The sequence below is a fragment of the Harpia harpyja genome (genome assembly GCF_026419915.1).
Source record: "Harpia harpyja isolate bHarHar1 chromosome 5 unlocalized genomic scaffold, bHarHar1 primary haplotype SUPER_5_unloc_1, whole genome shotgun sequence".
Lineage (NCBI taxonomy): Eukaryota > Metazoa > Chordata > Aves > Accipitriformes > Accipitridae > Harpia > Harpia harpyja.
In genome coordinates this window covers 294,016-321,120 of record NW_026293153.1, presented here as the reverse complement: position 1 = coordinate 321,120, position 27,105 = coordinate 294,016, and the positions used below count along the sequence as shown (strand labels likewise).

The 27,105-nt window shown below is 49.6% G+C and overlaps 1 protein-coding gene across 1 annotated transcript in view; it reads right to left on the bottom strand.

Moving 5' to 3' along the window:
- The window catches only part of LOC128137949 (translation initiation factor IF-2-like), a gene marked incomplete at its 3' end in the record, with an annotated part of 123,498 nt that overhangs the window by 21,583 nt on the left and 74,810 nt on the right, over window positions 1-27,105 (bottom strand). The window lies entirely within an intron of this gene.

Here is a 27,105-nt window from a genome sequence, read left to right as displayed (position 1 = left end):
AGGGAAAAGTGTTCTGTTCATTAAGGAACTGGCTCCCATATCATTTGTCTCTCTTGTCTCTTCTTTTAATTGTGCCTCCCTTCTAGGTGCATGTCATGCTTTGTGAGAGCTATGCACTATTTTCTTGGTAGATGGAGATTTATGAGTCAGAGGGGGAATGATCAGAGGAGAAAGATTTCTCCCAGTTCCTGTTCAAAGGCTGCATTCTCTCTCTCTTTGCATATATCCACAGGGGTCCAGGAGGAAGGTGTTTTTTCAGGCAGTTGCAAGAGAAATGGACTTCTCTGTCTTTTGGTTTGGGGTTTTTTTTGGTGTCACAGTTGTCTTGTTTGTCATAGGATAGATGTCTTATTGATGACAAGCAAAGCCAGAGATTCTGTCCCTGTCAATATCAGACACGTGAAAAGACCCAAGTTGAGAAATTCAGATGGATTGTGGGTGTCCTAGCAGAGCTGTGCCTCTGAAAGGCAGGGAAGAAATCCGCTTCCAAAATGGCAATGAGAGTTTGAGCTGAAGCTCCATGGCTAAACAAAGTCGTGGTAGTAAAGAAGTCCTGCTTTGAGGACTGCCCAATGCCTGTCCTTGACCACCCTTCTCTGCCTGACGTATGTCATGTGAATCTTGTACCATAATAAACTCTGAGCATTTGTTTTGCAGCTGTGCAAGGCTTCCAGTTCCATCTTTGTAAGCATGCAGATCACCCCCAGTCCTTGACATGGACTAGAGTACCCCCACCACACACAGAGGGTGAATGTATTTTTAGATCCAGATGTGGTATAGCTCTACAACCATGTGAGTCTCAAATGTCCATGCGGCACTCCTGTGGGTATACAAGGCTGTTCCAGGGGCTGTGCTTAGTTGCTTGGCTTACTGAAGTTGCTAGCCCAGTCTTCCTTGCAGGTTTTCAGAAGAAACTGTATATGGGCAGGGAGTTGTATATAGGAAAAGACACTAATTTAAGGATAGCCTTTATTCTGATAAGGAAGTGTTTCATAATGCACTATTTAGTTGTCTCCACCATGATTGATTAAAAGCCTCTACATACTAATATCAAACTGGGATGCCTTGCAATTCCTGTTGACATAATTTTTAGCCTGGTTTCCTAAGGAAAACTGGCTATCCTTTTCCGAAGGAAATTGCTGTATATCTCTCAGTCAGCCTTCCCGTTAAGTTCTTTAGCATAGCTGAACTTGATCAGTAGCTTAACAGAATGGTAGACATCTCAAAGGTATTGTTGTGGTTTAACCCCAGCCAGCAACTAAGCACCACGCAGCCGCTCACTCACTGCCCCCCCCCCCCCAGTGGGATGGGGGAGAAAATTGGGAAAAGAAGTAAAACTCGTGGGTTGAGATAAGAACGGTTTAGTAGAACAGAAAGGAAGAAACTAATAATGACAATGATAACACTAATAAAATGACAATGATAACACTAATAAAATGACAACAGCAATAATAAAAGGATTGGAGTGTACAAATGATGCGCAGTGCAATTGCTCACCACCCGCCGACCGACACCCAGCTAGTCCCCGAGCAGCGATCCCCCGCCCCCACTCCCCAGTTCCTCTACTAGATGGGACGTCCCATGGTATGGAATACCCCGTTGGCCAGTTTGGGTCAGGTGCCCTGGCTGTGTCCTGTGCCAACTTCTTGTGCCCCTCCAGCTTTCTCGCTGGCTGGGCATGAGAAGCTGAAAAATCCTTGACTTGAGTCTAAACACTACTTTGCAACAACTGAAAACATCAGTGTTGTCAACATTCTTTGCATACTGAACTCAAAACATAGCACTGTACCAGCTACTAGGAAGACAGTTAACTCTATCCCGGCTGAAACCAGGACAGGTCTTTAGTTCCTCTCTGCTTTGTGAAAACTGACGGTAGGATAAGAAAGGGTGCCAGGGAAGGAATGGATAGGAGAGAGAGAAGCTGACTTCCCAGAGTTGCTGTCTGGCTGACCAGTGCTGACATACTCTCTATCTAATCAGCACATCTGTAGCTGTGAACGAGGCGCCATACGTGACCACACAAGCAGGCAGGGCGATATTTGGAGGAAAAGCCCAAGGAGAGCAGAGCAGCAGGAGACACAGCAGGTCACAGAATGTGTTGCTGTGGGGAAGGTAGGAAAGATGTAAAGCACGAGTGCCTAAGAAACCAGTCACAGCTTGTGCTGCAGCTTTGAGTACTCTAAGTGATGCTAATGAAAGGTATTCTTGTCACTACTGTTATGCTGCAAATCGTGTCTAATCCCCCTGGTGGAGTGGACCACATATCTTTTTCGGGTAGATTAAGTGAATTCTATGCCATGACCCCCTGGCCTCTTGGCATGTGCTGACACCCAGCGTGGTCTTTCTGTGCACATGCAGAGGTCGAGGGTTTCCTGATGTGAACTGACTGTCATGGCGTGTCACCTAATGGGGAGGAGCAGCTGGGTTTTCAGGCAAAATAGCACTGGAAAGGGGCTGGTGGCCACCTGGCCTACTCCTCCAGCCTGCAGCTTGTCCTTGAAGGGCACTTGGGAGGAGGGGAATGCGGGCTCTGGAAGAGATTTACTGTCCTTGGCAGTCTGTGCATGTCCTGTGGTCCCTAAGTTGCTCATCCTGTTATTGAATTAAGGCTGTCATGGTGTGTATTTGATTCCCAGTGAGAAAATGGGATAGTGGCTTTCTTACTCTCGGCAGTCAGAGAGAGTGTGATGAGCTGAGCTAAGTGTCTTTGATGAATTGCTGAAGCTTTGAGTTCTTTAATTTGCATAAGCAAGAAGCATTAAGAAGGTACTCAAAAGGAAATTCCTGTACAGTTTCATCTGCTTTTAAATGGCTGGCTGATGGCAATGAAGTTAAGTGGTACGTTGTACTGTGATGCTTTCCTAAAGGATGTGGTAAAACATTCTCCAGATCCAATCCAATCAGGGACAGATTTGGTTTGGTTTTGAGACCACAAAACCTGCAAGTAAGAGTTCAGGAATATTTTCAAGTGAATAACAACAATAGCAATCATGCAATTACCCCAAATAATCTTAAGGCTGATGGATAAGAGCTTAATCTTTGCTAACGTCCTGCATTTCTTCTTAATGTGAAGAGCTTTGAAGGGGGAGGAAAAAGGGATACTTAGCTCCAGTTAATTGAGTATGACGATCAGATCTGGAGAGAAAACTGTGTTCCGTCTTGGGAAAACACTAGCCATTTATGCATTGAAATATCAATTTGAGATTTTTTTTTTTTTCATGAAACCCAAGAGAGAATCTATGCTAAACATTTACCTGGGACACATTGGAAACCCCCATACCTGTTGCAGGTGTCATGCGTCCAATGGATTGAATTGTTGATTCCCCCAGGAATGCTATGACTACCAGGCTATGGGTTGCTTGGAGTCCCCTGTTTGCACCCCCTGCTCTGTGTATCTCTCTTTTGACCCTGTGCTTTCTGATGAAGGTTTTGTCTGGTTTGCCTCCCCATGCAGAATGATTTTTGGTAACTGCTGTATTTTGCTGGAAATTCTTTTGCCAGAAATTCTAAAGCCCAGCCTACCAGTGCCTTTGCAGATAGATAGCAAGGTCTAGGTAAGCTGCTGTGAACTGTCAACACCCCTTACCCACCTAACTTGCTAATGGCTGTTCTTCATCTGTTTTTTGCATGTTAGGCTGCCAACTGGCAATTTCTAGAAACTGTTTTATGTAATAGAAAGGTCTCATTTGGAAATTATCACACTATCCATCTGAGTACTCAGCACATGCTGATGTCAGAGCCGCTGTGTCTGTAGTTTGCAGATTGGGACATTTCTTTTTAGTTGTAATAATTTTTGGATCTGAATCTACTGAAGTGTTCACAGCAAGACTGCTAAAGCTATCATGTGTTACTTGGTTTCCATGTGAACTTTAGAAATTGATCTAAACTTTATAAATTGAGGCGGGTTGTTTTGAAAGCAGGCCTATAGTTTAAATTTGCTGTCAGTGCTGCTCTTACTCTGGCAAAGAGCAATCTTGTATCTTCTTTGGTGGAAAGGCCTTCATTCTGAGGTGCGGCAATTGACCCAGGACTGTGGGCTTTGGGTCCCCCTTTGTGCCCAGGGCTTCCTTCTGTTATGTCTGTACCTTTGATCTGTCTCTTCTTTCACGTGAGCACTTGCAGTTCCCTGTCAGAGCAAATTTTCTCTCAGCTCAGCTGAGAAAGGGCTAGACCTGAAGTTGTGTTTCTTTTAAATGAGAGCTACTGAAGAGCATTTATTGTGAAAAGGAAAACTATCAGAAGCTTCTTTTCCTTCCTCTTAAATGATGTGCGCAAGCAGCATTTAGATCAGTGTGAGCATCCGTAGTTGGAGTTTCTAAGATGAAGGTAACATTTCTCTTTCCAGTACTTGGAACCTCAAGACTGATTTTTGTCATGTAATTGTCACCAATAGTATCTGCTCCTGAATCAAAAAGATGCTTGTTATCCTGCCGGCTGCTTGTAGCAGTTACAATTAAGTCTGCCCTAATTCCAAACAGTATCACTCATAATAAAGTAATACTCAGATTCATTCTGAAGATGTTGAGAAAATTGGATTCCTCATGTGGCACTGTACCTCCTTGTGAGAGTTTCTTTGCTTCCTAAATAGTTTTAAAGTTGCTGATAATATAATTACCTGCAATGTCTGCAGTACTTGAGTAAAAGAATTAGAGAGTGTAGTAGTGTAAATGGAGTGGGCCAAAATTGGTGTAAATTGGCATAAAACTCAGTTGACTTCTGTGGAGTTATACTGATTTACTGCAGGTGAGTGTGTGGCTTGGTATTTCAGAACAGTGCTCGTGCACTGAAGTGTGCCTCTTTGTTGATTAATGTTACAAATCTGATAAACTTGGCAGAGTGGTTTTGCTGAATCATGAGCGATGCTGCTGAACAATGTGTTAATCCAAGTGGCCTGGGCTAGATACAGCAAATTCCCATCTGCGGAATGCCCACTGGCTTTCACAAAAACTCCATGAAGCTTGCAGACTTGGAATCAGTATGGCCTTTAACTGTTGACCTTTTTTCTCCACTGCTTTAATGCTGATTCTAATGTAGCCAAGGCACTTTGTGAGCGCCTGAGGATGGTGTTGGCAAGCCATGAGCTGACATGTAGGTTCTCTTTGTGTTGCTTGGGCTTTGCATGTTTGCTCATTGCATTAGTTCTCAGAAAAAAAAAAATGTGCTTAGTGCTTTTCTGCTTTATAATTAATTATATAATATAAATAATTGTGTTATCCTGATATATCAGCTCTTCTGCTAGCAAAACTGTCTAAATTTCTTACAAAAATTGCTGGTTGGTGTCAACAGAAAACAGGCTCCTTAGTTTTGTGCTGCAGCAGAATATCAGCCGTATTGGTCTCTTTTTTCCAAACTCATTTCATTTTTTTCTGAATTGAAGTGAGGTTGAACTCAGATTTGTCATCTTCTATATGTCATTCTTTTTGAAGCAGTTGTACAGTAATGAATGAAAATTTTATATTAGCAGAAATTGATTCAATGTATTTTACACAGATTGATTTCTGCCCCGGTCGCCCGTGTCCCAGCATGGCTGTGTTATGGCCTATACAACTGTGGTTTGTGCTGTTCAACATTAATGACCTGGATGATGGGGCACAGTGCACCCTCAGCAAGTTTGTAGATGAACCCCCGCCCCCCCCCCCCCAAAAGAGGGGGTGTGGTTGGTAGACCTGGTGGGTGTGTTGCCATCCAGAGGGACCTCCACAGGCTGGAGAACTGGGCTGACAGGAACCTCATGCAGTTCAGCAAGGGGAAGCACAAAGTCCTGCTCCGCGGCAGGGAAAAACCCCATGCCCCAGTATGTGCTGGGGGCTGACTGACTGGAAAGCAGCTTTGCTGAGAAGAAGGTTGGGGTCCTGGTGGACAACAACTTAGACCATGAGCCAGCAATGTGACCTTGGAGCAAAGGCGGCGGCCAACAGCATCCTGGGTGGCATTAGGAAGAGCGTCACCGGCAGGTCCATCTTCCGCTCTGCTCAGCACTGGTGAGGCCACATGTGTAGTGCTGGGTCCAGTTCTGGATTCCGCAGTGCAGGAGAGACAGGGGCATGCTGGAAAGAGTCCAGCAAAGGACCATGAAGAAGATGAAGAGACTGGAGCATCTGACATAGAAGGGGAGGCCAGGAGAGCTGGGACTGTTCAGCCTGGAGGCGAGAAGGTTTGGGGGAAGCTTATCAATATAAATACCTGACGGAAGGAAGCACACAAGACGGGGCCAGGCTCTTCTCAGTAGTGCCCAGTGACAGGACAAGAGGCAGAGGGCAAACATGGAAATTCAGGAAATACCATTCAAACATAAGAAAAAGCTTTTTTTGTGTTAAATGGTTTTGGGGTTGGATTTTTTTTTTTGTTTTGGGGTTTTTTTTTACTGTGAGGGGTAGTCAGACACCGGCAGAGGTTGTCCAGAGAAGTTGTGGAATCTCCATCCTTGGAGATATTCAGAACATGATGGGACAGAGTGCTGGGCAACCTGCTGTAGCTGACGCTGCTTTGAGCAAGGGGATTGGACTAGATGATCTCCAGAGGCCCCCTCCAGCCTCAGCATTTCTGTGATTCTGTAGTGGGAACAGCAAAGCTGAATTATCACCCTGTGAGTAAAATCCTAGCATCTGATCTGCATTGCGGATCTGTTGTCTGCATTGCAGATTTTTGTTGCATTGTCTGCACACGTCTGCTGGGTGGAACTCCCTCTAACATCAGTACGAAGTAGAGGTCTGCAGTGCAGATTGACAGCTGGGATTTTTCTCTGGAGCGTTTCCCCATCTGTGTTTGAGACAAACCAGGATGACATATTTTAACTTTTTTCCTCTGTAAATCGAGTGTTTGGTGAGTTGAGTGTTCCATAGAGAAGTTCATTAAAAGGCAAGCTTCATCTCCCAGTCCTCGAAAGAAAGTGGCACTGAGTTCACAGCTCAGATGATAGGAAAGAAGAAACTCATGTGACAAGATACTAATACAGGTCTGCAAATGTAATTTAAATTTGTCTGAACAAGTTTCCTCTAAGAAGGGAGGGGAAGTGCAAATGACAGAGACAACTTCCATAGAGAAGTAGTGAAAACTTTTTTATCAGTTCCTTGTGAGTTGGGTAATGGTCTTAGTGAGATTATCTGTAGCCTTAGAAAGCATTAGTTCATTTCCAGGGTCAGCCAAATGCTTTGATCTGTTTTGAATCGAAGCCTGGTAACAGAGGTTGCTGCTTGTTGCTTCTGCAGAAGCATTTCTGGGGGTCCTGCTGAGCTTTCTCTAGGTCTTAAAAAATACTGCTTAAATATTGATCTTGGCAGACATACTAGGCTAAGGTGTCATCTATTTTTAACCAGTACTCTCTACTAATGTTGATGTCAACAGAGAACTTCTAGTGTATTTCCTCCAGCCCTGAGATAAGACGAAGCGATAGGGAAAGCAAATAAGCCCGTTCTCTCATTAATCTTTCAATTGCTGAATTTGTGTGTCTATTGATGTGCAAAATGTGATTATCCTTTGTCTTGTCAAAGGTAAAGTCATCTTAATGACACTCCTCTGTCCACAGACACTTTATGGGGAACTCCCTGTTAAATACTTTCAGTAGCTGGCTTCTAAAATTCTCTATTTTTGTTTGGTTTTGTTGGCCCAGGCATGGCCTCAGACGTGAGACCAGATTCTCTGCCAGTTTTATCCGTGCGGTTTTATCAGAGTACCTGCCTTTAGCAGGGCTGTACCAGTATATGCCTAAGGCAACTAAGATGTCACAAGCTGAATGGCATTAGCTAATTGGGTGCAATTCAGATGGAGAGCAAGGTAATCAGTCAACCAGTTCTCTGTTCTCCTCTGAGTGCCTTCATACTTCTGTGGGAATTTCAAGGAATCTGGTGATAGAAACAAAGCACCAAAAGCTAACTTGACTCAGAATTTCAGATGGGTAGCATGAACAGCGACCATCTGTGTCTTTTTTTTTTTTGAACAGGAGGTATTTTCTGGAGAGGAGGTGAAAGAAACAGGCTTGCTATGTGACCACATTGAGATAAACACTGGCTTTGTTGAACTCTGAGACAAAATGCTGGCTTTTGAGGGCCAAGTATGTGCAATTTTCAGAGTAAGTCTCCACGGCTGTAGCTGTGGCTAGACAACTGCATCCATGTTCATGCTGTTTGACATCACTGGTGCAGAAAGGCTGAGTGCTGCGAGGGATACTTGCTATTCCATAGCACCTGACTACGGTCTGCCTAGTCTTGGCGAGCATTTGTGCCATACTTGACTTCTCTGTAACCATGCGGACCCCAGGGCCACCTCACTGTTACCTTTGTAAGTGGCTCTGCCCCATGTCCTCCTTGGCTGTTCTCCAGTGACCACGGAGGGATTATTTTTCAGTGGGATGTTACTAGGAAGACAGGAAAGGCAGGAGGGGTTCAGCTGTTTTGTGAGGGACTTAGGACAGCCAGAGCTGCAGGTAGAGAGCTGAGGTGACCTGCGGTGACCTCCTCGTGGTCGTGGATAAGCAGCTGGTTCACATGCAGGGGTCTAGCTCCTGTGCCAGTTTTATGTTGTGTGTGGGATTTTGTGTGATTTTTTTTGTTGTTGTTGTTTTTGGGTTTGGTTTTTTTTGCGATTCTTATTGAACCAAGGCCTGTCACCTCAGGCTGTTTCTGGCAGAGTGACACCAGCATCCCTGGGTAGGACTGGATTTGCAGGACTGGGCTGTGGGCTAAATGAGCTGGCAGAAAGTCTGGAGTAGTGCCAGGTCTGGGATGAGCTGCCCAGTCCAGGAGGAGAGGGTGGTGGTCATCATCCTCTGTCTGCACTGAACTCGCATTACCTTGTGGCTTTCCTCGCTTGGCACCAGCCTGTTCAATGTCAGCATTGGAGCGTGCAGGTGTGTGAAACTACAGCCATCTGGCTTGCCCTCGACTTGGCAATGAAACTAACAGTCGCTTTCTGACAGAAGGCCATCCTTGGCTGGGCTGGGCATGTCCAGGGGTTCCCTGTTGCGTAGCATCTACTGGAGGATATTGTCCATTTGTGCCATAAGCATTCCATTTATGCTAGTGTCACTGATCAAGTCTACGATTTCTGTGTGTTTTAGGGCTTTTGCGTGGCCCAAACTTGTAAGCAGTCGAGTCCCAGGTGTTAGTTTAGTCTTGTGAAGCCCAGTGGCAGTTACCTGATCAGAAACCTCCTTGCTTGGTGCCAGTGTTGAGATGACATCATGACTGGTTACGGTGTGGCATCATTGCATCTAGTTTTCTGGGTCACACTGGCTATGGCATCGTGCTGACCTGGCCATGTAACTACTTTGGGCTATGTTTTGGGCTATGCCTCTTCTCCAGGTGTACATTGACTAGGGATGCTTCAGGTGGCTTGCGTCCAGAAGATGCACCCAAACTACATAGGAGTGCCGACTGGAAAGTGCATCAAAAGCTCACTATTTTCAAAGCGTTACTGCTTGTTGAACAAAGGCTGGTGCCTTGCTGTAGCCTAGGCAGTGTGGACATATGGCCAACTTAGCCTGCAAAGTGTCTTTGAGAAGATAGTCTCAATAGCACCAATGGAGAGTTTAGAGAGGATCGCTGAGTTCATTTTATACCTATTTCCTGAAATTTCTTCTCAGCTTTATTCTTCTTGGTCATATATTCTTAAAATGAAACTCTTCTTTACGGGAAAAAAAAAAAAAAAAAAATCTGGCTCTGTAGTTTCCAGGCAGCATGGATTATAAAATGAAATAACCCAACTGTATATTTAGAAGCATGCAAGTAAATGTCTCGTAGCTAAACTGAATATAAAGGTACAGCTAATTGGAAGTAGTATGTTAACACAGAGAATAATGGTGTACTTATTTCCCATTTCACAAGGTAGAAAATAGACTTCAGTTAAATGAAATTGCAATGAAAATCATAATGATTTTGTTGTATTTCTGAGGAAGAAAGTAAACCTTGGCAATTTCTCAGGTGATTTTGGAACTTTCTTCTATTGTGGGTGTTCTTTCAACTTTAAAACATTTTCCTCAGAATTTTTTGATGGCTGTAAAAATAGTACTAATGTAGGAGACTAGCAATATTAGATAAACAATTGCCAATTAAATCAATCTCACTGTTAAAACACAATATGAGAATGTACACTGCAAAGCAGCATGGAAAAAATGCGTAGAAAAATGGTAATGCATGATTTTCAGAATAATGCGCTTTGTGGTTTTTACATCCCTGTTTAGTGGTTTGTCATAGTCCTTACCAAACAGTCATGTAAGGAACCAGCTTTGCAAAGGACCTTCCTTGCAACACTCTCCTTGGGATACCTAGTTTGTGACAGCAAAAATGGGAATGCCATGGAAAGAAGAACGAGGAATGAGAGTAGATGGATGGTTTTCCGTGTGTGTGCATGTGTAGGTAGGGAGAGCCCTGGACCATTTCATGAATGTCAGACCAGGATCCTGCTGGGAGATGCTGGTGGTCCTGCAGGATAACTCAGCCCCGGGTTGTCTTCCTTCTTCAAGTGCTCTGTCTGTGAGAAGCCTGAAAAAGGCGGCATATGTTGGAAAAGCAGGGTGTGTGGTACCAAGTGCCTGCTTTTTTTTACCCTGATAGGAGAGGAGGAATTGTGGCCTGTCACAGGCTGCAAGCCTGCTTTCCTCTCTAGTGTCAGCAAGTGGGAATTTTGCTCCTTCCAGGGCAACATGGTAGGTTGAGACCTCTGAACACACTGCAACAACTCAGCCAGGTGGGAAGCCTGAAACCATAGTGAGGGACAAAACTTAGCTGCTAGAAGAAGCATTAGAAACTGGCAGTGAAATTTGTCATGAACAGGTCCAGTGAGGAACCCGCTATGTTGTGCCCATCTCTGAGGAGATGCAAAATCCACAGCTGAATACTAAGCAAAAAGGGGGAAAAAAGAAGGAAGAAGAAAAAACCAAGCAGCATCGTTTGGAGGAAAGCACGAATTTTTCACTCTCATGTAGAATACAGGAAGTTGAGTTCAAAAGTTTTGTTGTTGTCATTACCTTTTTGATACGAGTAGTTCATGCTGCTACAGGAGAATCACAATTAAAACTGATGATGGTGTGAGGGTAGCGTCCATGGTAGGAGGCAGTGCATTCCCCTCTGTCTGTGTTGGCTTGCAGAGCCTCGCTCCTCACTGAGGGAGGTGGGCTGCCACACTGCTCTGAGCAGGAGGTGGGTGATTTTGATGCTGAAGGTCATGCCCAGCTCCTCTTTCATGTGCCACAGGTCTGTGACTGGCTGATGAGTGTAGCTGCCCGTTATGTATATGCAACGGGAGATAAGAGGGCTGTTTTTCTGTGGCTCTACAAAAGCTGTGGACAAGAGGACCCAATGACAGAGGAGTGATAGCTCTGATAAGCCAGACCTCTACGCAGTGTCTAATGTTAGTGTTTATCTGAGCAGTGGGTAACCGGAAGCGTTGTCAAATGGCAGATAAAATTCTAAAAATGTGCACTGTGACCATCCTTTTATCATTCGTCGCAAGTAACCATGGGGCTAGGGATCCAAGAAGTTGGTTTTTGTTTTGCCGTTGTTCAGTTCAAGACTGAAATCAGGAATAACTTTAAGTGAGAGTTAAATGGACTCCAAGCCTGTAGATGAAACTAAATACAGGGACGGAGACTCTGACCTTGTCTATCCACAAAAATAGCAGTGATTTAGAGATCAGTTTATGAACTTATTACTTGCATCTATTTAATTTAATTCAGTACCTGATGTGTGCAGCATTCCCTTTCTAGCACACTGGGTGGAGGAAGATGTTACCATGCCAGTTCAGGCACTCATGCAGCAGCAGGAAATCATGAATAGAATAGCTGTTGTTTTCTTCCTTCACTTCCTCTGGATGAACATCTGAAGTAAGGCAGAGGGGCATCTTTCCACACTGTCATTCTCTGTATTTCTTTTTCTTCAGCCTGTTTCCATTGTACTTTAATTTTGTGCAGAAGTGATGGCTTGCCCATGACACCTGACTGATGGTTGTTCTCTCATTTGGCCCTTGTCATGGCAGAAGCAGGCATACTGTGATTGCTTTACTCACCACGTTAGGCTATCAACCAGCATTTGTTGATCACTTATGCGCTTGCAGATTTGAAGTTGTCATTCTTTCCATTTGCCACAGTTCTCTTTTCTGTTTTTGTTTTCTTTCTTTTTTTTTTTAAAGCTTCTGGCACAGGACACAGCCCTCACTATACTTTAAGTAATCCTCTCTGCACCCTTCCCAAAATTCATCATGGCTATTATTCAAGAAAGCAAAGAAGGGTTCAACGAACAACACTGAAACAGGAAGAATTAAGTCCTGTCAGTTTATATTTCATGGATGGCATTTTTTTAAATTCCTAATTAAATACCACAACCTTTTCTCATTTCAATTGTTGGCAATAGTTTTGCTGTAGCCCAGTGTAAATTTACTGTTCTGAGGCAAGAGAGGAGCCCTGTTGGTGGGAGAATTGTGCGGGTGGTCTAACACATGGAGCTTCCAGCTCGCCTTCCTGTTATTCAGATGCCAGAGTCTGTGATCAGTTGTATACAGCAAGTTGCCTATATTTGTGTTTCACATTTTGGTGGCACTTGCAAGATACCTACTGCTATGTATGAGTCTTGTATTTTGCCACTAGTATGAGATTGCTGCTGGGCTGATTCATCCTTGTGGAGAGTGAAGTCATATATGTAAAAAGTAAATTATTTGGCATGTGCTTGACTTACTACCCTGACTTTTTAGGATGTTGTGAGACAAATTCAGAGTGTTTGTCCTCATCTTCAGTGATCTGGATTGGCTGTAGTTCAAGCTGCAAACGAAGGCTGTGGTCAGCAGCCTTCTGGACAGTGGAGCTTTTTCTACAAGCGTACCAGTCTGTATAGAAAATGGAAATAACTTTAGCTTTCAAGATTTTTCTGCGTTTTAATGGAAACTTACAATTCTGAACAAATCCTGCGTGCAAAGGTGGCTGGGTTAAAATCAAAGAGTGACTCCTAGGCAAACAAGAACAAGGGGAAGTTTGACAGAAAGTGGTCCAAATTCATGCAAGCATTTGGACGAGTTAGCACAATTTTTTTTTTATAAACTTGAGGAGATCTTCTTGGCCTCGTTAAGGTATCTTTCAAGGTTGTTAGTTCCTGCAACAGAGAGGTTTCCGTAGTCATCCTGAGACCTTTCAAGCATGGGACGTTTGGCTGAGCAATATTGATTGAGGAGTGAGGAGTTTTTGGAGTCTGTTATTAATAGATGAGTACTAATAAGGTGATCCAGGAGAATTTAATATTTTATGAGGTTTGGGGGGGGGGGGGAAGATATAAAAGAGGTGCAGGAGGGGAAAATATTCCTCAGGTGAATCATTCTGATTTAGATAAATGGTTCTCATTCCACCTCCCAAAATGTGAGTTAAATATTCAGAACAAGTAATTGTGAAGTAATGGACAAAACCTGACATCCACCTGCTGCATCCTTTCTACCTCTTAAATGAACAGTAAATGATGCAGCTGCTTTGCCACACTGGGTGTGTTTAGCTACAGGAATGGGGAGATGGCAATAGAGAGCTGTGATGAGGCTGTGGTAGGTTTCTGTTTTTAACAAAGGCTGCCAAATGTCAGTGTGTAATTTATGATCATTTCAATAAAGACTGCTTTTAGATTGAATACAGAGGGGAAACAGGCATGTCATGAGTGGCAGATTTATGCTCAAAGTCCTCTACTCTTAAGAATATAAGTGAAATTCGAGAACAAGTAATTCTTAAACCGTATTTTACTCTGTCCACTGTAAGTTAGGAGTAAGTCGGTGCGTATCAGACTGATAAAGGAGAAGTCAGATGCTGTTATCTGATTTTACTGAATGAACCTAGTCTATAGCGTCTCTCTTGGTTCTTCTCCTAGAGACAATACAGTGCTCTCTTTTTCTCATCTGCATGGAGATGCTGTTGCAATTTTTTTTTCCTTGATGGCAATTTTGTTGCCCAGTTGACAGCTTAAGAAAATTTCTTCTCTAAGCAAATTACCTGCAGTTTGCCAAGGGCAGGACTGAGGTTTGTGTGGGAAACCATCTTAGTTGTTGTTCATTGCTGATTTTGTTTGGTGTCAGAGGTCTTTGCTGTGCTGGCGGTTTCAATTTCAGGACAGAGTGACAATTAGAGCAGTCAAAAATTTCCTCCTCCTTTTGAGGTTCTTTGCATGTTGATGCAGCTCCCCAAACGTTTTCCAGAGGCAGCCAGCCATATAATTTGCTGGAAAAGCAGTAAGGTAACCTTCCAGGTGCTTTGTACATTGCTTGTCTTCTCCTATCTCTGAAAAGGGATTTGATCAGGAGGAAAAGAAAGTGGACTAGCAGCAGAGAGCCTGAGAGAGCCAGGGCATGAGTGGTGCCTTGGAGGTGCAAGAGCAGCAGGCAAGGACTTAGGCGAAAGTGCCCAGAGGAGCCCTGACAAGGGGCCGTGCTCGGTGCTGCAGAGGAAGGCAAAAAACCCCCGGGGACACTTGCTAGCCCACCGTGGGGGAAAAAAAGCCTTCCTCCCCCCAGCTGCAGGGCACGAGAGGCCATCTGCGTGGTGCACGAGCAGCAGGCAGCAACCTAGCCACAACGGACCGGAGGAGCCCTGACAAGTGGTCCTGCTCAGTGCTGCAGAGGAAGGCAAAAAACCCCCGGGGCCCAGTGCCAATCTGCCCCGGGGGAAAATTCCTTCCTGACCCCAGAGCTGGCGATCGGCTATTCCCTGAGCACGTGAGCAAGACCTGCCTCCTGGTCCCACAGGCTGGTCACGCCTCCCAGAAGATGCCCAGCCCCAGATTTCGTCAAGGCCGCTACCCAAGATGATTTTGCTCCTTTGGAGGAAGCTCTCCTCTTCAGGATCCACCCAAGACTCCTCCCAGGCATCTCCCAGAGTCTTTTAGCCTCTGCTTTACCTACCTGACACCTCAGGTAGCAGCCCCAGACTCCTCCAAGGAAGCTACCCAAGATGATCTTTCTCTTTTGCAGGAAGCTCTCTCCTCCAGGATCGACCCAAGACTCCTCCCAGGCGTCTCCCAGAGTGTTTTGACCTCTGCGTTCGGGACCGGAGATCCCAGCTACCTGCCCCAGACTCCTCCAAGGAAGCTACCTTTGAGGTTTTTTTCTTTTTTGGAGGAACCTCTGCTCTCCGGGATCCCCCTGTGACTCCTTCCAGGTGTCTCCCAGAGCCTTTTGGCCTTTTCTTTTAGGGACGCAAGATCCCAGGTAGCAAGCCCCAGACTTCTCTAATGAGGCTAACCCAGATGATTTTTCTCCTTTGGAGGAAGCTCTTTCCTCCGGGATCCACCCGAGACTCCTCCCAGGCATCTCCCAGAATCTTTTGGCCTCTGCTTTATGGCCCTAAGATCCTAAGAAAAGATACCTATGCAAAGGCCAAAAGGCTCTGGGAGATGCCTGGGAGGAGTCACAGGTGGATCCCAAAGGGGAGAGCTTCCTCCAAAAAAGAAAAAAACCTCAAGGGTAGCTTCCTTTTAGGAGTCTGGGGCTGTTACCTGAGACCTTGCATGAGCAGCAGGCAGTAACCTAGCCACAACGGACCGGAGGAGCCCTGACAAGTGGTCCTGCTCAGTGCTGCAGAGGAAGGCAAAAAACCCCCGGGGCCCAGTGCCAATCTGCCCCGGGGGAAAATTCCTTCCTGACCCCAGAGCTGGCGATCGGCTATTCCCTGAGCACGTGAGCAAGACCTGCCTCCTGGTCCCACAGGCTGGTCACGCCTCCCAGAAGATGCCCGAGCCCTGTTCTCCCTCAACCTGGAGCCATCTCAGGGGCTTCCGAGAGTGGCCAAATGCCCGCGGCCTGATGGACCTCGGGGGCAAGAATCCTTCCCGCGCCTTCGGGCCGCCAGCGGGTGCTCCAAGGCACTGGGACCCCGGCAACATCTCTGCATCCCACTTCTTACGGCTGCTGCCACTGGTTCCGCGGGGAGTGAGGACGGCGAGCTCTGCAGTGCTCCTCAAGAAGGCATTCCCTTGGTCTTGCCACAGCTATCCATCCAAAAAAGCCTGATGGCCTCAGGCACCTCCAGGGCTTGGTGGTTCTTCTCGTCTCCAGCAGCCTGGTGCAGCCGCCGGACGTCCTCCCTCAGCCCCCGGCAAGTAATTCCAGCGGCTCCTCGCGGACTTCGTCTGGGCTGTCTCTGGGCCGCCTGCCAGGCGGACTGGCAGTGGGAGAGGGGAGGCTGCCCCTTTTATACTGCCCCGGGGCATTGTTGCCGGGTGGTGGCACTGCGACACGGGGGTGAGGGGGCCCCCGTGCGCAGCCCTGCCCGCCGCCCCTCGGCCCAGCATCCTTCGGAGGAAGGCCTTTGGGGCGCCGGCCCCGGGGGCTGTGTTGCGTTACCGAGTCAAGAAGTTTGGCAGAAAATAACCCCCCTTGCGTTCCAGCTTGTCCTTAGATGTCAGAGGGGCTGGGGACAGCTAGGTTTAATTTCTGAGTGATGTCGAATTTGACGCTCTAAGTGCGGTCGCGTTCAATGTGCTGAACTATCACGATGACGGATGCACTTAATAGCCTACTGCACTCTCGGCTTAGCCGCGTTCAACGCACGAGAATGACCAGACTTGGGGAGTTTGGTCGCGCTAACGAACTATCAGGACTAGATGAATGAGCAGCGCAGCTTATTAAAGCAACAGTACAGGTTCTTTTGGATTGCCCGTGATAAACAGACTGTCTGCAAAGCACGTGCAGGTGGCAATACAGTCGACTACAAGCGCATTAAATGCAGAAAGAAAAGAGCTCTGAAGAATTCTAAGTTTCCCGGGGAAGCACTCGGTACAGCCAAGTGTTCGAATCTCACGCAAGAGGCGTCCCTGTGGCGGGGGGAGAGAGGCTCAGCCCGTCGAGTGATCCCAGAAGTCAGCGGTGTCCTCCTGACTTGTCTATGATGGTGTCTTCCCTAACATTTCTCCGCTCTTAAGCCCTTTTATATTTTCTGATTTTTTAGGTGGAGCTTGAGTGACTCTAGTCATACGTACCTTTCCTTTGATTGGTATAAAGTTCTCCTGCTTTGCTTTTAAAGGTGTACGCTAGAGAAAATTCAGAGCGCGTGCTCAGTGGGGGGGTGGTGGCACCTTGGAGGTGGGTACCTTTGGGGATGGAGGTGTGTTTTGGTGTTGTAATGAGCAAAGTTCACCCAAAGGGCTTGCTGTTGCGTGTCAGTACCCCAGAAGTGGGCACGTGTGATATAAACCAGAAGCGTAGGGCGTTAGCTCGACAGAACCCCCGTTCTTTTACCTCCTTGCTCCAGTGGATTCAATGCAGGGACCAACCGTTCTCCTTCTGATGGTTCCGGTTGCCTACCCCTGCGATCACAGAGCCTGGCCGCGGCGTCTCGGCTCCGCTCCGCCCCGCCCTCCGTGTTACTTTTCAGAGTCAGCACACCAAGCTCCCCTGGTGTTGCTGACATCTAAAGTTGCAGGTTATGTCGCTTAGGGAACTACCGTGGAACCGATTCTTTACGTGTCCACTGCGTTGCACCCTGGAGGTTCACCTTCCCGTGAGGGGTGGCGGGGGGCGTGTGTCATACCGACAAGTCACCTCCAGCAATCATTCCACAGGCTGTGGCTGTGCCCAGGAGGCCCGGGGGTCTCTCCCTGCCCTTGGTGGCCATGCCCTGGGCCCAGCTGCTGGGTGTCCCTGAGGCCTGCTCTGCCACTCGGCTCCCAAGGCCAAGCCTGGTGCTGTTCCTCTTCTCTCGGGCCATGGCAGAAACCAAGCGTGCAGCGTAGAGACCGCCCCTATTAGCCGTCCCCTCTCTGCGCCAGAGCTAAAGCCTATGCGGCCCCGCAGCCAGGAGGAGCGGGGACTTGATGTGGCTGGACACAAGCCCTTTTCCTGGGGAGAAAGGGGGGGTGATTTTGGCAGCTGCAGCCTGGAGGCAAGCCAAAGTGTACCCAGAGCCCTAGGCTGGGATGGTGGGTGCCAACAGCCCGCCACGGAAGTAAGCCAGGCTTTGAGAAACAAGTGCGCGGCGGTGAGCCTGGTGTGGTGGAAGGAAAGGTTGGTGGTGTTCAGACCTGGACCATTTGGATCCGTGACCAAAGCCCAGCCAGGCAAACGGCAGCTCTTCCAAACTGTCAAAATAGCCCATTGCTGCTGTCGCCGTCACATCCCCTTGTCCCACTGAAACCAAGCTGCGCAGCCTCTCTATTAAACGCACCCGTTGGCCGTGTTTCTACGGGATACAAAACGCGCTTCAGCCACGGGGTAAAAGCTTCAGAGCTCCTTTGTGACTTGAAGCTTTCCGAGAGTTCTTTGCCTACCTCGGTTTGTGGGAAGATGTTCGGATCTTGCCTCAAGCCCTGGCAAGTCTCCTTTTCCTTTAGGATTTAGTATTTTGAGTACTGAGAGATTGAGAGAGGTACTCTCCTTGCCATTTTGTGCGTTGGTGCTGACGTGCGGAAACAGACTCCACAATCAGTGAGATTGTAAAGTAGGTATGTTCATTCAGCGCTGGGCAGCACGGGGGGTAGTCCCACCGAAGTCGTGCGCACCCGACTCGGCAGTTTGTCTCAAGCTTATACAGTCAAGTGTTACATGTTCACAATATGCCTATACATATGCATGACCTATCCCCGCTTCCTATTAAAATTAGCTCCGAGAGGTCATTTCCATAGTCTCCTCTCAACTGCGCTTGCGCAGTGCCTCTTTATGGTGGTCGTCTGGTGGTCGCAGAGGTGAAGATAGATGACTGACTCCTCTTCGTCACCGCTGGTAACCTTTTTTCTTGCGCAGGCTCAGTGGTTTCTTGCTATTCACCCAAGCCGCAAGACCAGTCTTAGCTGGCTCTTGGGGCCTGCTCCTGCTTCTTATGAGGAACTGTCTCTACCTCATTGGCTGGTCCTTGGGACCAGCTCTTCTTATCAAAGACTGTCTCTGCCTCAGCTAATTTCAACAATGTAAGCGCTAAACATCATCTCTCATCCCCCTTTATTAAATAGTCTACTGAGATTCTTTTGACTCCCCTTGTCTGAGTGCCAGAATTGATCTGTACCTTCAGACTATGTAAATAAGGGCATTTATGCCACAGACATTCCTTTGGTTGTGGTGATGCCAGAGGTGAAAGACAGGGGTTTGGTTCCCTCTGCAGGAACTCTGCAGAGATGCAGAGAGCACGCATGGTTTCCTCACCATTCCTTACCAGCGCACCAAGGGACATTTGCTGCTGCACTGTCAGGGGAGGTTTGGACTTGACGTGAGGAGACATTTCTTTGCCAAGAGGGTGGTCACACCCTGAAACAGGCTTCCTGGAGAGGTGGTGGATGCCCCATGCCTGTCAGTGTTGAAGAGGCATTTGGACAATGCCCTTAATACCATGCTTGGAACTTTTGGTCAGCCCTGAAATGGTGGGGTAGTTGGACTAGGTGGTCGTTGTAGGTTCCTTCCAGCTGAACTATTCTATTCTATTCTGCTCTGTTCTGTTCTATTCCATTCTACTCTACTCTGTTCCCTGTGCTCACCATGAGTCAAATACCGATGAGAGTGTTATTGGCCTGAAACGCCAGGGGCCTTTCAGCTCCCAGAACACTTTGAAGGACACATGACACAAAGGTTACGAGTGGAAACAGGGTATTACTTTTATTTTTCTGAGTCCGCTTCAGAGCCGATGCTCACAAGCATTAACACAGTGTGCCCGTGTAGCCGGGAGCAGGCTGATGCATTCTTCAGTTGAGCTTGAGAAGACATTCTTTGCAGCCTGGCAAAGGCAAGTCAGAGAGCTACAGAAAGTAGCAGCAGGAATACAGGCCAAGCAGTCCCTGTATCCTGAAGAGTGAGAACGTGAAGAATGAGGATCAGGACCGACCACACACCGAAGAAGAAGAAGAAGAAGAAGAAGGAGGAGGAGGAGCAGGAGGAGCAGGAGGAGGAGGTGTGTGGTACCGTGGGGTATTTTCCAAAGTATGACAGGTAGAGGTGAAAAGCGTATTTTTGCGTTCGGAAACTTGCTCCGCCGCTGTGCTTCTTGGCCAACGATGCATGAAAGGCGCTCTCGTGCCGGCCCTGTGCTTGATTTGCATGCAGGGAGAGGTGAAAAGTGGCAGCTCCTGATGGGGCAGCAAGCCTGGAGCCCTTCCAAGCACAGGCTGTTTTGCCCAAGCCAGAACCCCTGGGGAAATGGAGCTAAGGGAAGAGCAGAGCTCGCTCCCGCTCCAGACTTGCGCTGGGCAAGAGAGCCCGAGAGAGCCAGGGCACGAGCGGTGCCTCGGAGGTGCAAGAGCAGCAGGCCAGGACCTAGGCGAAAGGGCCCAGAGGAGCCCTGACAAGGGGCTGTGCTCAGTGCTACAGAGGACAAGAAGCAACCCCGCGGGAGCATCCCTTGGAGCCCGCCGTGGGAGTCAGAAAGCTTCCTCCCCCCGGATGCGGGGCACGAGGGCCACCTTCGTGGAGCACGAGCAGCGGGCACCTAGCCACAACGGCCCAAAGGAGCCCTGGCGAGGGGCCGTGCTCAGTGCTGCAGAGGAAGGCAAAAAACCCCCGGGGACACTTGCTAGCCCACCGTGGGGGAAAAAAAAGCCTTCCTCCCCCCAGCTGCAGGGCACGAGAGGCCATCTTCGTGGTGCACGAGCAGCAGGCAGCAACCTAGCCACAACGGACCGGAGGAGCCCTGACAAGTGGTCCTGCTCAGTGCTGCAGAGGAAGGCAAAAAACCCCCGGGGCCCAGTGCCAATCTGCCCCGGGGGAAAATTCCTTCCTGACCCCAGAGCTGGCGATCGGCTATTCCCTGAGCACGTGAGCAAGACCTGCCTCCTGGTCCCACAGGCTGGTCACGCCTCCCAGAAGATGCCCGAGCCCTGTTCTCCCTCAACCTGGAGCCATCTCAGGGGCTTCCGAGAGTGGCCAAATGCCCGCGGCCTGATGGACCTTGGGGGCAAGAATCCTTCCCGCGCCTTCGGGCCGCCAGCGGGTGCTCCAAGGCACTGGGACCCCGGCAACATCTCTGCATCCCACTTCTTACGGCTGCTGCCACTGGTTCCGCGGGGAGTGAGGACGGCGAGCTCTGCAGTGCTCCTCAAGAAGGCATTCCCTTGGTCTTGCCACAGCTATCCATCCAAAAAAGCCTGATGGCCTCAGGCACCTCCAGGGCTTGGTGGTTCTTCTCGTCTCCAGCAGCCTGGTGCAGCCGCCGGACGTCCTCCCTCAGCCCCCGGCAAGTAATTCCAGCGGCTCCTCGCGGACTTCGTCTGGGCTGTCTCTGGGCCGCCTGCCAGGCGGACTGGCAGTGGGACAGGGGAGGCTGCCCCTTTTATACTGCCCCGGGGCATTGTGACTGCTGCGTTGCCGGGTGGTGGCACTGCGACACGGGGGTGAGGGGGCCCCCGTGCGCAGCCCTGCCCGCCGCCCCTCGGCCCAGCATCCTTCGGAGGAAGGCCTTTGGGGCGCCGGCCCCGGGGGCTGTGTTGCGTTACCGAGTCAAGAAGTTTGGCAGAAAATAACCCCCCTTGCGTTCCAGCTTGTCCTTAGATGTCAGAGGGGCTGGGGACGGCTAGGTTTAATTTCTTTCTGAGTGATGTCGAATTTGACGCTCTAAGTGCGGTCGCGTTCAATGTGCTGAACTATCACGATGACGGATGCACTTAATAGCCTACTGCACTCTTGGCTTAGCCGCGTTCAACGCACGAGAATGACCAGACTTGGGGAGTTTGGTCGCGCTAACGAACTATCAGGACTAGATGAATGAGCAGCGCAGCTTATTAAAGCAACAGTACAGGTTCTTTTGGATTGCCCGTGATAAACAGACTGTCTGCAAAGCACGTGCAGGTGGCAATACAGTCGACTACAAGCGCATTAAATGCGGAAAGAAAAGAGCTCTGAAGAATTCTAAGTTTCCCGGGGAAGCACTCGGTACAGCCAAGTGTTCGAATCTCACGCAAGAGGCGTCCCTGTGGCGGGGGGAGAGAGGCTCAGCCCGTCGAGTGATGCCAGAAGTCAGCGGTGTCCTCCTGACTTGTCTATGATGGTGTCTTCCCTAACATTTCTCCGCTCTTAAGCCCTTTTATATTTTCTGATTTTTTAGGTGGAGCTTGAGTGACTCCAGTCATACGTACCTTTCCTTTGATTGGTATAAAGTTCTCCTGCTTTGCTTTTAAAGGTGTACGCTAGAGAAAATTCAGAGCGCGTGCTCAGTGGGGGGGTGGTGGCACCTTGGAGGTGGGTACCTTTGGGGATGGAGGTGTGTTTTGGTGTTGTAATGAGCAAAGTTCACCCAAAGGGCTTGCTGTTGCGTGTCAGTACCCCAGAAGTGGGCACGTGTGATATAAACCAGAAGCGTAGGGCGTTAGCTCGACAGAACCCCCGTTCTTTTACCTCCTTGCTCCAGTGGATTCAATGCAGGGACCAACCGTTCTCCTTCTGATGGTTCCGGTTGCCTACCCCTGCGATCACAGAGCCTGGCCGCGGCGTCTCGGCTCCGCTCCGCCCCGCCCTCCGTGTTACTTTTCAGAGTCAGCACACCAAGCTCCCCTGGTGTTGCTGACATCTAAAGTTGCAGGTTATGTCGCTTAGGGAACTACCGTGGAACCGATTCTTTACGTGTCCACTGCGTTGCACCCTGGAGGTTCACCTTCCCGTGAGGGGTGGCGGGGGGCGTGTGTCATACCGACAAGTCACCTCCAGCAATCATTCCACAGGCTGTGGCTGTGCCCAGGAGGCCCGGGGGTCTCTCCCTGCCCTTGGTGGCCATGCCCTGGGCCCAGCTGCTGGGTGTCCCTGAGGCCTGCTCTGCCACTCGGCTCCCCAGGCCAAGCCTGGTGCTGTTCCTCTTCTCTCGGGCCATGGCAGAAACCAAGCGTGCAGCGTAGAGACCGCCCCTATTAGCCGTCCCCTCTCTGCGCCAGAGCTAAAGCCTATGCGGCCCCGCAGCCAGGAGGAGCGGGGACTTGATGTGGCTGGACACAAGCCCTTTTCCTGGGGAGAAAGGGGGGGTGATTTTGGCAGCTGCAGCCTGGAGGCAAGCCAAAGTGTACCCAGAGCCCTAGGCTGGGATGGTGGGTGCCAACAGCCCGCCACGGAAGTAAGCCAGGCTTTGAGAAACAAGTGCGCGGCGGTGAGCCTGGTGTGGTGGAAGGAAAGGTTGGTGGTGTTCAGACCTGGACCATTTGGATCCGTGACCAAAGCCCAGCCAGGCAAACGGCAGCTCTTCCAAACTGTCAAAATAGCCCATTGCTGCTGTCGCCGTCACATCCCCTTGTCCCGCTGAAACCAAGCTGCGCAGCCTCTCTATTAAACGCCCCCGTTGGCCGTGTTTCTACGGGATACAAAACGCGCTTCAGCCACGGGGTAAAAGCTTCAGAGCTCCTTTGTGACTTGAAGCTTTCCGAGAGTTCTTTGCCTACCTCGGTTTGTGGGAAGATGTTCGGATCTTGCCTCAAGCCCTGGCAAGTCTCCTTTTCCTTTAGGATTTAGTATTTTGAGTACTGAGAGATTGAGAGAGGTACTCTCCTTGCCATTTTGTGCGTTGGTGCTGACGTGCGGAAACAGACTCCACAATCAGTGAGATTGTAAAGTAGGTATGTTCATTCAGCGCTGGGCAGCACGGGGGGTAGTCCCACCGAAGTCGTGCGCACCCGACTCGGCAGTTTGTCTCAAGCTTATACAGTCAAGTGTTACATGTTCACAATACGCCTATACATATGCATGACCTATCCCCGCTTCCTATTAAAATTAGCTCCGAGAGGTCATTTCCATAGTCTCCTCTCAACTGCGCTTGCGCAGTGCCTCTTTATGGTGGTCGTCTGGTGGTCGCAGAGGTGAAGATAGATGACTGACTCCTCTTCGTCACCGCTGGTAACCTTTTTTCTTGCGCAGGCTCAGTGGTTTCTTGCTATTCACCCAAGCCGCAAGACCAGTCTTAGCTGGCTCTTGGGGCCTGCTCCTGCTTCTTATGAGGAACTGTCTCTACCTCACTGGCTGGTCCTTGGGACCAGCTCTTCTTATCAAAGACTGTCTCTGCCTCAGCTAATTTCAACAATGTAAGCGCTAAACATCATCTCTCATCCCCCTTTATTAAATAGTCTACTGAGATTCTTTTGACTCCCCTTGTCTGAGTGCCAGAATTGATCTGTACCTTCAGACTATGTAAATAAGGGCATTTATGCCACAGACATTCCTTTGGTTGTGGTGATGCCAGAGGTGAAAGACAGGGGTTTGGTTCCCTCTGCAGGAACTCTGCAGAGATGCAGAGAGCACGCATGGTTTCCTCACCATTCCTTACCAGCGCACCAAGGGACATTTGCTGCTGCACTGTCAGGGGAGGTTTGGACTTGACGTGAGGAGACATTTCTTTGCCAAGAGGGTGGTCACACCCTGAAACAGGCTTCCTGGAGAGGTGGTGGATGCCCCATGCCTGTCAGTGTTGAAGAGGCATTTGGACAATGCCCTTAATACCATGCTTGGAACTTTTGGTCAGCCCTGAAATGGTGGGGTAGTTGGACTAGGTGGTCGTTGTAGGTTCCTTCCAGCTGAACTATTCTATTCTATTCTGCTCTGTTCTGTTCTATTCCATTCTACTCTACTCTGTTCCCTGCGCTCACCATGAGTCAAATACCGATGAGAGTGTTATTGGCCTGAAACGCCAGGGGCCTTTCAGCTCCCAGAACACTTTGAAGGACACATGACACAAAGGTTACGAGTGGAAACAGGGTATTACTTTTATTTTTCTGAGTCCGCTTCAGAGCCGATGCTCACAAGCATTAACACAGTGTGCCCGTGTAGCCGGGAGCAGGCTGATGCATTCTTCAGTTGAGCTTGAGAAGACATTCTTTGCAGCCTGGCAAAGGCAAGTCAGAGAGCTACAGAAAGTAGCAGCAGGAATACAGGCCAAGCAGTCCCTGTATCCTGAAGAGTGAGAACGTGAAGAATGAGGATCAGGACCGACCACACACCGAAGAAGAAGAAGAAGAAGAAGAAGAAGGAGGAGGAGGAGGAGGAGCAGGAGGAGGAGGTGTGTGGTACCGTGGGGTATTTTCCAAAGTATGACAGGTAGAGGTGAAAAGCGTATTTTTGCGTTCGGCTACTTGCTCCGCCGCTGTGCTTCTTGGCCAACGATGCATGAAAGGCGCTCTCGTGCCGGCCCTGCGCTTGATTTGCATGCAGGGAGAGGTGAAAAGTGGCAGCTCCTGATGGGGCAGCAAGCCTGGAGCCCTTCCAAGCACAGGCTGTTTTGCCCAAGCCAGAACCCCTGGGGAAATGGAGCTAAGGGAAGAGCAGAGCTCGCTCCCGCTCCAGACTTGCGCTGGGCAAGAGAGCCCGAGAGAGCCAGGGCACGAGCGGTGCCTCGGAGGTGCAAGAGCAGCAGGCCAGGACCTAGGCGAAAGGGCCCAGAGGAGCCCTGACAAGGGGCTGTGCTCAGTGCTACAGAGGACAAGAAGCAACCCCGCGGGAGCATCCCTTGGAGCCCGCCGTGGGAGTCAGAAAGCTTCCTCCCCCCGGATGCGGGGCACGAGGGCCACCTTCGTGGAGCACGAGCAGCGGGCACCTAGCCACAACGGCCCAAAGGAGCCCTGGCGAGGGGCCGTGCTCAGTGCTGCAGAGGAAGGCAAAAAACCCCCGGGGACACTTGCTAGCCCACCGTGGGGGAAAAAAAAGCCTTCCTCCCCCCAGCTGCAGGGCACGAGAGGCCATCTTCGTGGTGCACGAGCAGCAGGCAGCAACCTAGCCACAACGGACCGGAGGAGCCCTGACAAGTGGTCCTGCTCAGTGCTGCAGAGGAAGGCAAAAAACCCCCGGGGCCCAGTGCCAATCTGCCCCGGGGGAAAATTCCTTCCTGACCCCAGAGCTGGCGATCGGCTATTCCCTGAGCACGTGAGCAAGACCTGCCTCCTGGTCCCACAGGCTGGTCACGCCTCCCAGAAGATGCCCGAGCCCTGTTCTCCCTCAACCTGGAGCCATCTCAGGGGCTTCCGAGAGTGGCCAAATGCCCGCGGCCTGATGGACCTCGGGGGCAAGAATCCTTCCCGCGCCTTCGGGCCGCCAGCGGGTGCTCCAAGGCACTGGGACCCCGGCAACATCTCTGCATCCCACTTCTTACGGCTGCTGCCACTGGTTCCGCGGGGAGTGAGGACGGCGAGCTCTGCAGTGCTCCTCAAGAAGGCATTCCCTTGGTCTTGCCACAGCTATCCATCCAAAAAAGCCTGATGGCCTCAGGCACCTCCAGGGCTTGGTGGTTCTTCTCGTCTCCAGCAGCCTGGTGCAGCCGCCGGACGTCCTCCCTCAGCCCCCGGCAAGTAATTCCAGCGGCTCCTCGCGGACTTCGTCTGGGCTGTCTCTGGGCCGCCTGCCAGGCGGACTGGCAGTGGGACAGGGGAGGCTGCCCCTTTTATACTGCCCCGGGGCATTGTGACTGCTGCGTTGCCGGGTGGTGGCACTGCGACACGGGGGTGAGGGGGCCCCCGTGCGCAGCCCTGCCCGCCGCCCCTCGGCCCAGCATCCTTCGGAGGAAGGCCTTTGGGGCGCCGGCCCCGGGGGCTGTGTTGCGTTACCGAGTCAAGAAGTTTGGCAGAAAATAACCCCCCTTGCGTTCCAGCTTGTCCTTAGATGTCAGAGGGGCTGGGGACGGCTAGGTTTAATTTCTTTCTGAGTGATGTCGAATTTGACGCTCTAAGTGCGGTCGCGTTCAATGTGCTGAACTATCACGATGACGGATGCACTTAATAGCCTACTGCACTCTTGGCTTAGCCGCGTTCAACGCACGAGAATGACCAGACTTGGGGAGTTTGGTCGCGCTAACGAACTATCAGGACTAGATGAATGAGCAGCGCAGCTTATTAAAGCAACAGTACAGGTTCTTTTGGATTGCCCGTGATAAACAGACTGTCTGCAAAGCACGTGCAGGTGGCAATACAGTCGACTACAAGCGCATTAAATGCGGAAAGAAAAGAGCTCTGAAGAATTCTAAGTTTCCCGGGGAAGCACTCGGTACAGCCAAGTGTTCGAATCTCACGCAAGAGGCGTCCCTGTGGCGGGGGGAGAGAGGCTCAGCCCGTCGAGTGATCCCAGAAGTCAGCGGTGTCCTCCTGACTTGTCTATGATGGTGTCTTCCCTAACATTTCTCCGCTCTTAAGCCCTTTTATATTTTCTGATTTTTTAGGTGGAGCTTGAGTGACTCCAGTCATACGTACCTTTCCTTTGATTGGTATAAAGTTCTCCTGCTTT